The 10,904-nt window shown below is 45.7% G+C and overlaps 1 protein-coding gene across 18 annotated transcripts in view; it reads right to left on the bottom strand.

Moving 5' to 3' along the window:
* Positions 1–7,988: 7,988 nt before the first annotated feature.
* The window catches only part of ANK3 (ankyrin 3), a 590,040-nt gene continuing 587,124 nt past the window's right edge, over positions 7,989–10,904 (bottom strand). For all 18 annotated transcript variants that reach the window (XM_084753955.1, XM_084753969.1, XM_084753972.1 and 15 more), the window contains one exon: positions 7,989–9,494. The gene's annotated coding sequence lies outside the window, so the exon portion shown is untranslated. The remainder of the gene's footprint in view (positions 9,495–10,904) is intronic.

Raw genomic sequence — 10,904 nt, 5'->3', positions numbered from 1 at the left:
CATGTACATAATTAATTCACAGCCCGATCCATGTTTTCCTCATGTTATACTTTATAATATATCTTGGTTTTCTGACTATATTGAGGCTTTTAAGAGTTCACACACCCCAGCTCTTGTTTCTTGTTTTGACAGGTAGACAGGACATAGACGGATATGGAAGACACTGCTTTGACACACTCTAAGCTAAATAGCCCTTGAGTTGTACTTGCTGGCTGCCAGTACTTTCATTTATCTAGAACCCATTCCCCTACCCCATAGATGTTTCCAGCACCTTTGTAATACCCTAAGAGCTAACAATTCTGGGCCAAAATTTCTCCATCACAGTATTTTGTTATCATTAACAAAACTCAGTGGTTTTGGCTGGGCCTTTTGCTCTCAAGTGTCCACTGTCTTGATCACTCTTTAATGGTACCAGTTTGTAATGTTTTTAAAAAAGTTTTTATTATTTTAAGTGTGTGTGTGTGTGTGTACTCATGTGTGCATGCACATGTACATGCATGTGTGGGGACCTGTAGAAGCCAGAAAAGGATGATCTGGTCGTCTGGAGTCGCAGGTGGTTATAAGCCACTGAGTGTGGGTGCTGGGAACTGAACCCAGGTACTCAGCAAGAGTAACGAGCACTCTTAGCCACTGAGTCCTCTCTCTTTAGCCCTAGTATATAATTTTTGACTTTTGTAGGGCCAGAAGGCTTGGATTACAGCTGCAGACTGGGCAATGAGGTCCTGCAGCCACTGCACAATGGGCCACTTGGGTTGTCTGGTCACTCTGTGTTCCATCTTTGCTTTATCAGCGAGGTTTACACTTGGCCAGAAGGTTGGCTTTCCCCTTGCATGAGTGTTCAAGAGCTGTGCCGTTCTTGGGCGACTCAAAGAGAACTCTCATTTGAATAGAGGGTGTTGTGATGCACGTCAGATGACATTAAGGATGTCTCATCATGTCCTTGGCACAAGATGGAAAAACACTGTGCTGGTGCCTGCCAGCTGGCAAAGGTGTTCTCAGACCGTCTTTCTTGTCAGTGCGTGCCAAGGTGTACCATCCCTCAAAGTCGAACTGAGGTCGTTTCAGTGTTTCCGAGTGAGTCACTGAAGATGGGGCAGGCGCTGGAAAAGATGGGTGTGTCCTGAGCCATGCCCGCTTGTGCCACCCTGTGCCATCCCTCATCTAGTCAAGGAACCTGTCGTCCCCATCAGTGCCAGGCCATGTGCTAACTGCTGTGGGGACAGCACTGCAAAAGCGGCTTAATAAGATGATCTGAGTGACAGATACCACAAGGGATGCGAATGGCGAGGGTAGCCCTGAGGCGCTGACGTCTGGAGGCTGAACGAACACTCTCCTGGCGAGGGGACAGTGACTTGAAATGGGACGGAGTGACTTGAAATGGGACGGGGTGACGTGAAGGAACTTGTCTTTTAGTAATAAAAGGGGAGCTCCTGCAGCTAGGGCTGTGTAGCAGACAAACTCTTCCATAACAGAAGAAGGACTGAACCAGATTGTAAAGCACACGCAATTCTTTTCTGGAAAGCCTTATGATGATTGAGACTCAAAGGACCAAATGAACCAAACAATGTGCTTAGAAAGACTGTTGGCTGGCATTCGGATCCAGCTTCTCATTTGAAAACACACAAGCAGAGGAGGCAGGTCACACAGAGACCAGTCAGTGGCCTGTGTACCTGATCGCTGGTCTAAGGTGTGGTGGGATGGTGTGTGGTGTAGCCATAGAGGTTCACAGGAGTCACAGACAATAAATGAACGGTGACCAGTTTTCATAGTGACACAGTAAAATGTGAGTAAAAGGGAAGCGATCCTTCAAGAGGGTTCCACAGTGTGGAATCCTACAGGGGACAACATAATGGGCTGGGGTAGAGACAGGGGCACCTTCTCTGACTGACTCAGAGAACTCTAGATTATGTGGGGGTGGGCTGACAGGAAGTCTAACTGATTTCAGAATGTAATTGTATTAGCTGCTCTGCAGCATCTGGGAAGAGAAACACACGTAGAGCCACATATGAAAGCTTGTGCTCCTATCCCATTGTCCGAAGCTAGTTCAAGGTCAACGTAGAAGCAGTGGGCCTGGGAAATGGACCGATCCCTCAAAAGGAGGCAGCCACTGTGCACGAGGCACAGACTATTTCAACATCTCTGTGCATACACGTGACCATCTCTACACACAAACATTTGCATAGCACGACCCATAAGTGTTCGCCTTCTGCCAATCTGAGAGAAACTCAACACTCCTCCCCATGACCTGGTTCCCACAGACGGTTGGGAATGCAACTGCCCAGCCGTCTGGAGCTAGGAGATCCAATCTTATTGCAGATAAAAACATGTCACCGCGACACCTACGGGGCTTCTGGTCTCTTTTTGTTTTCTTTTTGAGAGCCCTATATCTTAGAATGAGATGAGGTTTCAAGGGCTCTTTTTGAATGACGTGTGCATATTCTGGCGTGTGTATCCAAATAGTGTCCGAAAAACGATGTCAGGTGTCATTCTCTGTTGCTCTTATTTCTTTGTGTCTTATTTCCTTGCGGCAGAGGCCCTCCTTAGCCTGCAGTTCATTGCTTTTGCTAGGCTAGCCGTTTAGTGGGGTCTCACCCACAGCCCTCAGCACTAGAGTAGCATGTGTGTGGCAATGCCTGACTCCTTCAATTCATGAATTTCAAGGCTTCACATTTGTTCAGCAAGCACTTCACCCACTGAGTCATTTCCTCATAGCCTTTTCCGGCCAGTCCCCTTGACTTCTTTCTTCAGGCTCTGTCTGGGGAAGACATCACAAGACAGTAGTTATCAAGTTGGCCTGGGGTGTCTGCGGCTCTTATCGTCACCGACCTAAGCTCTGACAACCCATGGTGATCTGTGCACAAGGCTGAGCTGTCAGGAATGCCTGCACCATAGCCCCGAGGTAGTCTGTGAGGCTCTACCATGAGCAACTCCCGGGTGTGTGAAATGGAACACTTACTGTAGACACTCTGTGCACCCAGATGTGCACTGTGCTGTGGGTGGCATGGTCCTCCTTGTATTTTTGTTTTTTTTAAAAGAAGTACTCCCCCTTATTTATACTTTACACGTATGGGCATTTTGCCTTCAGGTGTGTCTGTGCACCGTGTGCATGTAGTACCAGTGGAGGTCAGAAGAGGATCCTCTTGTTTAGAAGTTACAGATGGGAGCTGGGTGGTGGCAGCGAATACCTTTAATTCCAGCACTCAAGAGGCAGAGAGGCAGGTGGTTCTCTGAGTTTGAGGCCAGCCTGGTCTACGAGAGAGAGAGAGAGAGAGAGAGAGAGAGAGAGAGAGAGAGAGAGAGAGAGAGAGAGAGAGAGAGAGAGAGAGTGTTAGTTCCAGGACAGCCAGGGTTACATAGAGAAACCCTGCCTTAAAAAACAACAACACAACAAAAAATAAAAATAAAAATAAAAAACAAAAAACTAACAGATGATTGCTAGCTGCCATGTAGATGCTAGGAACCGAACCCAGGTCCTCTTGAAGAGCAGCCAGAGCTCTTAATCACTGAGTCATCTTTTCAGTGCCCTCCTTTTTCATGAACAAGGAAACCACCAGAAAACTATCCAGGGATGTAGTTTGAGGACTGAGACGTGGAGGCGTTCATTTGGTATCCTCGGGTTTCCAGTGTGGGTTAGCATCGGCCGCAGAGCTTTGAGAGCAAGGCTAAAGTCACATGGGACTTGAGGGCTGGGAGAAAAACACTGTGGTGGATTTAACTGTTTATACCTAGACCCAGATGGGCTCGTATTCTTGGAGTGAGTTAAATTAGTTTTCAAATGTTCCTAAGTTTATAGTAAAAGGCTTTTTATGGGTCTTTCCAATCCCACTTCATTCTGGCTAGCGAGTGTGGCTGAAAAGCACAGCGCCTATCTTCAAGGGTTACAGGGCCAAGCTCCACCTCACATCGCCTCCGTCTCCCCTCCCTGAGCATGCGCCAGGCAGACTGCGCGGCTGATGTTGGGTTTTCGCGTTTCTAGGGTTTATATTTCATGGTGTTTTCTGTCCTCTCTACCTTGAAGGTTGTGGGAAGCGATGTATCTCAGGCTCAGGTAAGGCAGCTGAATAACGGGGGTCACTGAACACGGGACTAGATGAACGAGGAGACCCAAATGGGAAGCCTTTCTTCTCCTATTTACTCACTTCCTTCTTCCATTGTCAGATAATAGTGAAGTAGATGCTGAGCTTGCTCAAAAGGAGGATTTTAAAGACTATAAGCAGGCCGGCTTCAACTTACCCTTCCTTTCCTTGAGGTTCCTATGAACATGGAGACTGGGAATTGAAATCGATAGGTTGGGTTTTAGCAGAAACAGGAAAAGGAGGTGGAGGTGTTGGGATGGCTAAGTCAAGCGCCTGCTCGCTCCCTGCAGCTGGTGATGGCTGCTGTAGAGAATTCTAGAAACTCCACGGTCACATCTTCAGATTTTAAAGATAATTCACACTAGATTTTTTTTTTTTAAATGTAAGAGCACTTGATTTTTTTTTTTCCTCTCCCACATGCTGCCCTTCAGTCCAAATATCCCTGCAGGCTGGAAGTGGCCCAGAGAAGTCCCGGATGTAATTTCTGGACCCTTTGGTGCTTAGCAACCGAGCAAGCCCGTAGCAATGTCAAATTGGAGGCACCCAAGCTGTGGCAGGGTTCAGGGTACAGTGCTGCATTTCACAGCCTGTCTTCTCTTGTCCCTGGTGAGTGATGTGAGAAAGGACACCCACTTTAGGGACATTAAGGTGTAGGTGGGGTCCAGGTGTGGGTAGGCACTGAACCAGGAGTGTCCTCCCTCCAGGGACCACACGGTTTCCTCTGAGGACCTGTGGCCAACGTCACACAAGACCGAGAAGTGCTCATTCATTCCATCCAGGTCTTGTGCTGCCACTTGGCTAAGAGAACAGCAAAGTGGTCCCATGATGGAAGGTATTGGGGGGCCAATGAAACAGGAAGTGAAGGGTTTTGTTTTTGCTCTTTCTTTTGGAAATTCTCTGGTGGGCCCAGAGCAGAGGTTCCAGCTTCTCTTGTGCCTGATGTGGTCCCTGCCTCTCGTTACCCATTAGGGAGTCTAGTGAAGACGCCCCCCCCCTCCATCAGCTCTGTCATAGAACTGGCGAGGTCTCTCAGAGTGTCCTGCAGAGTGTGGAACGCAGTGCTGACCCAGGAAGCACAGGGGATGGGGAGGTCCAATGCTCACCTGACGTCACACAGCTGTAAGGAATGCTGAATGTCATTTTATCTCTTGAACCCCCCCAGAGCATTGGATGCTATTAAGCAAGGCAAAGTGTGCTGGCGGTGGGGGGTGGGTGGGGGTGGGGATAGCTTGGCCAGTAGAGTGCTTGCTTAACGTGTATAAAGGCCAAGTTCTACCCACTAACACCGCCTAAACTGGGTGCAGGGGTATATATATGCCTGTGAGACCAGCACTCAGGGAGCAGAGGCAATAGGATCAGAAGTCTAAATCCTCCTTTGGCTACACACAAGTTCAAGGGCAGCCTGGGGTATGTGAGATTCTGTCTTTGAATGGATGAGTAAATGAATGAATGAATGAAGAAAAAGCTATTTGGCCTGTTACCAGGGATGCTTGTCAGTATCCACTCTGGGAATTTTTGTTTTAGGAAACAGGAAACCAATGAAAATAAAGGCACTGTGCCTTTTGTCTCTCATTAAAAGAACTTAAAAAAAAATGTGCCTCAGATACCAACCTTGGAAATTTTGACTCAATGATTCAACCATCTGTTCATGCCAGAGAAGCAGTGCCACGTGGTTAGGAAGTGGTACACCTTTTAATATGCCAGTGCCAGGCCAACAAAGAATACCAAGATTCTCCTGGATGGGGCTTGAGGTTCCCCATTGTGAGGTCTGCCAGAGGCAGGTAGCAGCGGCTATCCCTAGGGCTTCTCCCAACTGGGTTTCTCCCAGTCAAACGTGAGCAGGTGCTTTGAATAAAGTCAAGCAAACCACTTTTTCCTTTGCTGTTTATTTACCATGGAGAGAAACTTCCATTGTATGGAGCCCCAAGGTGATGCTAAAAAGAACCAGATGGAATGCTGGAATGCCAACGTGAGAAAGACAGCTCTGCTGCTTCAGTGGCCAGTGAGGACAGTCCCTTCTAAAAGCAACCCATCACTTGGTAGCACACTCTAATATAATACCTTCCGGTTAACAAACTTAGGAATTCAGTAAAAATATAAAAAGGAAAAGTGGTAAATCTCAGGAGTTTTATCAGTCACAGTTCATTTTTTTTTCTTTTTTACAGGAATGTCAAAGAAAAGCTTAAATACATTTGCATGAGCTGGCAGGTCAGACTATACTGGAAGTACAAACATATGCCCCAATTCAATGTGCCGTATATACATAAGTTAGAGGTGTAAATAAAATCTATCATAGTTGAGAGACTTCTGAGTAAATTCATGGCTTTGGTGTCATCTGAAACCCTCAACCTGCTTCTGCAGTCACATTTCCAAGCTTGTAACATAACCCAGTCTTCCCTAGTAAGAAGATTCTAGATCCGAATAATCTCTAGCAAGGTTGGCGGGTCAGGAGTTTATAGGTCTTAAACGTTAAGATTCTTACATTCGATTGTTAGTTTTACAAAACCTTTGGGGGCATTAAACAAACAAACAAACAAAACAACCAAAAAACTTTCAGGGGTGGCAGCCTGTCCATTAGATGATTCTGATGGGGGGGGGGTGGGGGGCGGATGTCATGCAAATGGCATGCAAATATACTCAATGCCTCCTTGTTTACTTAAGAGTAGCTTCTCCTAGAGCCAAACAGGTTCTCTCTGTAGCTGTCTTCTGCCTGGTATCGCATTCCTTCTGGAGAGTAGTCACTCACTTGGCAGGAGTCTTCAATGGACAGGCAAGGACAGCCTGGAATGGCATTAAGCACTCATTTCATTCTCTATGGGGCTGGTTACAAGCAAAGAGAGTTCTCTGCCTCACACAGTGGTTGTAAGGACTCAGACGACGAGTGGAATGTACTTAGAAGAAAGAAGTTACACAGCTGTAGTTGAAGTTTAGGGACGGTGACAGATACCACCCCTACGGTAACATGCCAGGCTGTGGGCTGGGGTAAAAGTTGAAACACCACGAAACACCTTCGCCTGTGAGCTTTGAGTCAGGGAGTTAATGGGCCCCCAAGTGCCTAGCAGGCTAAGGTAAGAAATGGGGCTGGGACAATGGAGAGACTACATATTTGGCTAGAGAGAGTAAGGGGGTCACGGCTTCAGTGTCTTTTGGAACAGAGGCCTGCCGTTGCCAAATGTCGCTTCTCAGGAGAAGTCCTGTCCAGCCTACTGGCACGGGTCTATAAGTAGACAGGGCAAAAGGCTCGAAAAGTCACAAGGTCAGCTTGGACAAGTTGTCTTGGCCAAGACCCTGTCTCAAAATTATCAAAAGAAAGCAGAGTATCACTATACAGTGGTAGTTCACTTGTTTAACACTCATGAGGCCTTAGGGTCAATGACCAATATGTCAAAAAAAATAAAATGAAATAAAAAAATAAAAATCTTTTTTGAGTCACTAGTAAAATTTCTCAATTTGTAAGTTCTGACAATGAATGTCAATTAAGAAACTAAACAAACGTTTGAGAGCCTGTCACAACAACAACAACAATAACAACAACAACAACAACAATTCAAACCCTGGAAAACCCTAAAACCAATGACACAGAAACTAAAATGCTTTATGTGTTAAAAGCAGACAGATGCTTCTTGGGAGCAGCAATCAATAAGTTCTCGACACATTGGCCACATAAGTCCCGCCCCACAAAGGAAGCTGGGGGCGGCCTGAATAGATGTGAGCAAAGATGACATCCTCCTTAAATTCCTGGTTCCCCTGTAAAATGCAGGGTTTTATGCAAGGTGGGTGTTTCCAGGGAGAAAAAAAAGGGATGCTCTAGACTATGGCTTTAGTGAGCAGAGGCGCAGACAAGGACCCCTGTGGCTAGGGATTTGACAGCTACGTTTAGCCAGAAGACACAAGGACACCGGAGAGCCCGAGTAGGTGAAGAGTTGAACACAATTTATTTTATGCTTAAATAATCGACTAGGTTATCCAGCGTCTGCTTTTCTCATACACATCATTTAGAGCTAGGTGTCCATGGAGGCCGATTTCAAGTGAAGATAGTGAACGAAGGTACCTTACCAAAACCCAAGGAGAAATGCCCTAGAAAACGCAGCAGCCCTACTAACCTAATATGACACTGCTAGGGTGGTTACAAGTTGAGTGGCTTACTGAGAAGGACATATATCTCAGAGCCAGTACACAATACAGTGATTTTTTTTTTCTTTTTACAGTGTGCTGCCATCCTGCTAGATACGGGTTTCTGGTCAGTCCATTTTTTTTTTTAAAATACCCACAACTGGGGCCTCTTGTGAGCACCACCCACCTCTACAGTGGCAAGCATCCCCCCCACCCCTGTAAGCACTAAGAGCACCCCTCCCCCCACCCCCCAAGCAACTACTGTATAGTTTTTTTTTTCCATTTTTGGTCATTTCATTGAAAAAATTGGCAATAGCAACAAATATTAGATGAAGGGCTTCGTGTTTACAGATAAAATCTCCCGTGTTGCAGGAGACTGTAGTGTTTGCAAAATTGGAAAAGGTTTAATCAAAATAAGGTGGTATGCATGCATCAAAATATTAGTATTCTGAAGAAAAAAAATTTTTTTTTTCACAGAACTACAGAATTCCTCATTTGGGGAATTATTTAAATTTGCAGCAGATTTTTTTTTTTAAAGATTTGCATTTTCTTTTTAAAACCAAGCTAGCAGTTTTGCGTGTACAAACATTATAATTGCTAATATACAAGAGTCACTGAAGAGTGCCCCGCACACGCTGGAATTCCTTCCGTGTCCAGGGTGAAGTCACTTGGGACTCCTCTTGTGATGACTTCGTGTTCTATGAGGCAGGTGCCTTATCCATATGTATTCTATTGTCCTCTGTTAGAATTTACAGTGTTATTATTTACAGCAAAACTATTTTTTTTAATTTTTTTTTCTTTAAAAAAAAAAAAAAAGAAACAAATAGTGTTTATACCCTGACAGTTTGGGTCCAAGAAAAATAAGGCGAGCTGTTGTGGATTTAGTAATATTAGTGTTTTTTTTTTTCTTCTTCTTGGTTTGATCATTCCATATTCGGCTGTCCCTCCTGGTGGCACAGGTTTTGTTTGTTTGTTTTTCTTTGAGAATGACACCAAGTTACTTGAGATCGAGTCTGAACAACATGGCTTCTTGTATCTTACACTGCATTGCTCAGTGCGTACATTGTCAATCCCAGGAATGAAAGTGAGTCCCCATGCTCTGTAAGTTGGCTCATGCTAAATTAAAAAAAAAAATGTGAGTGATTTTTTTTCCCTTTTGCATTTAAGAACAAAATCATGTCGTTGATGTGTGGAAGCAGCAGATCCACACTTCTTTCTTGGTAAAGATTTTTCCTTCCCGCTGATCTCTGGTGAATTTCTCAATACTGGCAGTTAGGAACACACGGTCCTGTGGAGAGAGAGGTCCTGTGGAAAGAGAAACCGTGGGCTGTGAGTTCCGTTTTCATTGTTTGTTACTCGTTTTTTTTTTTTTTTTTATGGAGATGGGGGTCTCATGCAGCCTAGGTTGGACTTGAACTTGCCGTATAAGCTAGAATGACCTTGAACTCTTAACCACCCTGCTCCCACCACAGTGCATAGGGCTATGTGGTGCTGGGATCGGAAACCTGGGCTTCCTGCGCGCTAGGCAAGAACTTCATAAACTCACACACACCCCTCACTTTATTTTTATATATAAAGGAGAATTCACCTGTCCCTTCCTTGTTGTTCATTATAAAGAAAGGGTCCCGAGACTGAGGGCCCCCTAATTGTTAATAGGGAGTTTAGGCTGCTTTGTAAAATACCTCAGGGGACCAGGCCCTAGGGTATCCCAGGAACCTCTCAGAAGTTAGTGCTGTTAGCTAGGTGTCCTTGGAGAGCATCTTTCACACAACCTTCCTGAGTCTGTGGCGTTCGAAGTTGACTCGGGAACATCCTGTCTCTGACACTAGGATCATTCTGGATTCCTCGGCTACCGAAGAGACATTTGTAGCTCTTTGGCCTGTACCCCAAGAAGACAAGTTTCCCATACCTCCCTGCCCCTTACATAGAAGAGTCTTTCTTGCCTTCTCCTTCAAGGCAAGAAGCTTAAAGACTGGACTTCTAGCACGAGACAGGAAGGATTATAAGGAAACAAAGCAACAAACAAACGCTGTTCACTCACAAATAGCCAACTCCCTTCTGCAGCTCACAGAGAAGCGTTAGGACCCAGTTTCTGCCAGGGACAGAAGTGTCCTAGTGACCTTGAGGTTGTTTACTCAATAGGTTTCTTTCTTGTTGGATGGATCACCTAGGACATCCTGCCCTGTGGAAACACCCCGGAACAGCTATCTCTTCCTCTGGTCTCCTGGCGCGCTCTCTCCTCTCTCTCTCCTCTCTCCCTCTCCTCTCTCTCTCTCCCTCCCTCCCTCTCTCTCTCTCTCTCTCTCTCTCTCTCTCTCTCTCTCTCTCTCTCTTTACTATTGACCTCCCTGGCACAGGCCACCAAGGATCAGAGCCAAGAACACCAAAGTACCCACTCCTCTGAGATTTCAACACATGTCCTCCTCCAGGGAAGGGAAGTGGCTCACTTCAGTAGATCCAGTTACAGCGGATGGGCAAAGAGGCATCAGGATTTTCACACCTTGGTTTCTGTCATTAAATCCTAATCTGCAGGGCACCAGGCTGCTTATGTGGCTCTGTGATGATGTCATCCTCTTCTTACAGGGCAGCAGTGTTCTCTAGACTTTCCCTTTAGTTTCCCAGCTTCACCAGGATGCAAATCTTTAACCCACTATACTCCTTCTATGACATAGAGTTTACTAATGTCTAGTAAGTGTCTATAAACACGAGATACTA

This window comes from Acomys minous, assembly GCF_964271855.1.
Source record: "Acomys minous genome assembly, chromosome: 13".
In the NCBI taxonomy this organism is placed as follows: Eukaryota; Metazoa; Chordata; class Mammalia; order Rodentia; family Muridae; genus Acomys; species Acomys minous.
Note: the sequence above shows the minus strand (reverse complement) of the source record. Positions and strands in the feature narration are given on the sequence as shown.